Below are 4,182 nucleotides of genomic sequence, written 5' to 3' on the forward strand. Positions count from 1 at the left end.
TTTTTAAGTGGTTTTGATCGCCCTCTTTGAAATGGTTTTTACTAATGAGTTCTTAAAGCCTTAGACATCATCTTCAAGTATTGTTTTCCAAATTCAAACCTCCATTTTGGATGTGAGTTTTGAGTTGATTGACCTATTTCTCTATATATTTGATGTTGGAATTGGTGATTCCTATGAGTGATTGTGAATGCTTGATTTTTATAGATTGTGTGGCCCTGGATGTAATTCGTAAGTGGAAGAATCAACTCTTAGAGTGATTATTGATTGATTTAAGGCAATTGATCTCTTCACATTTGTAATTATTAGGATTGTCTACTTATCTTCATTGTATGAGTGTTGGGGAGTAATCGGGAATGATGTGAAGGGTCTTATTGCTCCACTTGATTAATGTTAATAAATTAAAAAAAGGTAAATTAAAAGTGTTAGTGATTATAACGCGATTTGTGAATTTTCTTGTTGTTACCCTTTTTGATTGATTTGATGAAATGCCTTGAAGTCTTGAATGTGGAGTTGAATTACATGACTTGTTGTCTCTTCGTGTGGTGTGATATTGCTTTTGTGCATTGATTGTTGAACATCGTGATGAAACATGTGATTGTTGTGATGTAGAGATCTATGGAAACAATTGATATAAAGCGATGAGAAATGGTTCTGCCTAGTGATTAATATAAAGCCGACGAGAAATGGTTCCGACTAGTGATTGATATAAAGTTGATGGGTAGTGGTTTCGGCTAGTGATATATAAAGTCGATGGGAAATGGTTTTGTCTAGTGATTTGATACACAACTAATGAAAAATGAATCCGGCTAGTGACACTGTGCCGATGGGAAATGGTTCTGGCGAGAGATTATTTTCGGTGATTTGATGCATTTCTGTCACGACCGAGGAGTACCCCCTAGATGTGACACGACGCAAGACTCTTAAAATCCTATTAGCATATTATAACATAAGATAATAGGAAATGGTGCGGAAATTCAAAACTTTTTATTTACAATCGAAGTCTTTTATAAAAACAAGCGAAAGTCTACAATTTGTTTCAAACCATCTATAACAATTAAAACTAAAACTTGGGACGCAGCCCATACAAAAGTCTAAAACATAAAAGGATTTAAAGGACATTGTCGTCAAGCCCTCGAATGCTATTAGGACACACCATAACTTCTCTTCTTGATCTACTATGAACCTAACCACGAGGATGGAACTCGATATCCCCAAACCCTACACTTTGGGGAAAATATAGAAAATATGAGTTAGTACAAAAATGCACTAAGTATGATAGCCATGCATAAAAACCTTGAAAACATGCTATAATGGACATTTAAGTTGAAAAGCATGCACTTTACTAAGTTTGAGAATCACCATGCACATTAGTATAAAAGCATAATACACAATCATATTCATCATATAAATCATAATAGAATAGTAGAACCATCTCATAAGTAACCCTAAGTTATACTTGTGCAATGCATGGATAAGATTCCATAATCCCATCTACACTGAGTACCACTTTTAGGCCACCATAATCATACTTACCATTCTCTGATATCATCTTTAGATAATACTCATAAACAAGGAAACCTTCACATTTACCAAGTCATATCAAGGAAAACAACTCATAGCAACAATCCACATTAAACATACTCAATTTCATAAATCATCATAACATAAAAGGAACACACCATAACTACTCTCAAAGCCTACTTGTGCAATGCATTGATGAAGTCTCATACCCCCACCCACACTAAGTAGAGCTTCTTGAGTAACCATAGTTCATAACTCATATTATTGTTCATAGTGGGAATTAGCCTTAACCGACATAGACCATGTGAGTTTAACATGGAATTCAGTGTCATGCCCCACACCGAAAAGAGGTGTCCTACATGCCTAAGGTAGAACTAAAATGTATTATCTTTAAGGTGGATATAATAGCTAAATAACCTACGGGGGCACGTAGTTATGTGATATGGAGATTGCTACTAGAAACACCAACCTTACTTAACGGGTGAACGTCCATCTCGTGAGATTACTTTTAGAAACTCGGCCTTACTTAACGGGAGACCTTCTATCTCATATTCAATATCCATTCGGTGCTTAGCATCATTCCCATGGAGTACTTATTGAATCCTAACTTGTTTCATTAGGATAGCTCATTAGATCATGCGTGAGAATAAACTTTCACCGTCCATGTCTTCATGGTAGATTCAATTGGATGAGAACTGACTTTCAACCTAGAAGCTTCATCATATGAGAAAACCTTTCACATCATGTTCATTATGTGTTCATGAGAATAGTCTTTCAATCAACACAATAATATCATCATAATCGTGGTCTTTTCATTCATAATCATGCATAAATGTGTGTGTGAAAATAGCCTTTTAACAATACCACAATTATATCAAAGTCATAATCACTTTACTTTCTCATAAGGTGTTCTTAAAGCATGTACACAACCTTCATAAATCATGTATAACATCATATCTTACCCTTTCAAGGACCAAGGACCATATTCAATCAACACATCTAGAATTCATTATATTAGACATGGATATAATCATAGTTCAAGTAATCAAGTCATTACATGCATAATCTCATATACTCAAAACATAGGTCAAGTTGGTGAAGCCTTTCCACAATAATACCATATACAATTCAACATGCATGATGGCTTCACTCCAAAAGTATTAACATTCTTGGTTCATTCATATTAGCTTGTACCCTCATAGCCCTAGAAATCATAATCATACTATAAGCCTTACTTTCAACCAATACTTCACATGGTCATTATATATGCCGAACTCTCAAGGACATCTAACCACATGCTTCATTCTTAAGTAATTTAATCATGTATCATCATGTAAACTCAATCTCAACACTACATAGTCATGATTCATCCTATAAGCCCTAATCTAAGTAATTCATGTCTACAAGCTTTACCTTTGAGTAATTCATATTTAGTTACTGATAACGTCCAAATATACTTCTTGGAAAGAAATATAAACGATCTTATGCAATATATTTACCCAACTATGAGTCGGGGTCGTTATATAAAAATGGGGGGATTTAAATTGAAATAATCTAAAAACAATAAAAAATATCTTTGCACTAAGTATTTATTTATATTCAAATTATTAGAAATAACAAGGAATGTGTTCCCCAAAGCTCATAACGTGGTAATCCTAATAATAATAATCCTATCCTAGTGTATCACATGCAAAGTGGTAAGTTATGTATCTCTAAATCCTTGGTCCGGCAATTAGAGAATTTCACCCCGCACCTTGGTCCAGCTACATGTGTATAATTTACTAACCCTTACCTTTACCTCATATTAGATATCATATCAATATATGGCTTAGTTTTCACCCTCGCACCAATTGACATTAGACTATTAGATAGTATCACACTAAATCTATGTTGATAATTCTTTTCTTATTAACTACCTCCTTGGTCCGGCAAGTAATAACAAGGCGAATTCTAACGTTGCGCACCGTTAAAAAGACTTCTATACGAAAGAATTATCAATGCATGCAAAACACTATTCAAGAATTGCTTATTTACTATTCATACTTTGTTAATCGCTCATGGTTCCCACAACCCTAGTTGTAGAGATTAGTTACCCGTAATCATATGAACACAATTCATTGTTTTTAGATGAAAGAATTATGAACTTGCGTAATTGAGAATAACAAACCCGGAATTTCAACTTGAATTTCAAAACCCACAACCTTTAAAACCAACTTAGAAAATCAAGAATTTCTAGGTTTGCAAAAATAAAATCCAAAGTCACAAAGTAGAACTAAAGTAATAAAGTCTTACCCCCAAAAACGAGGTTTTCATGCCCTATAAAAAAGAAATAAGGAAATTATGTTCGGGTAGGCGTCTTCATTCCACGACACTGACTCACGGTCCGTCAATGGATCTACGGTCCGTGAGTCCCTTCAGTCACCCAGAACATAGGCAATATTTTCATCTTCCAAAACTCAACTTCTCTGAAGCAAACAACGGACCACCAGTATGTATCATAGATCGATCTACGGTCCGTCGATCTCTCTCCGTAGCTCCACACTTAGAATCTTCAAAAATCAGGTACTGGAACCCTCGTAGTATCATTCTATGGATCAGCAGTGCGTTCCATAGATCAATCTACGGACCGTCAATGGCCACCGTGGTTCCAGACTTGGTCAG

This window comes from Solanum tuberosum, unplaced genomic scaffold (genome assembly GCF_000226075.1).
Source record: "Solanum tuberosum cultivar DM 1-3 516 R44 unplaced genomic scaffold, SolTub_3.0 scf00481, whole genome shotgun sequence".
NCBI classification, from domain to species: Eukaryota; Viridiplantae; Streptophyta; class Magnoliopsida; order Solanales; family Solanaceae; genus Solanum; species Solanum tuberosum.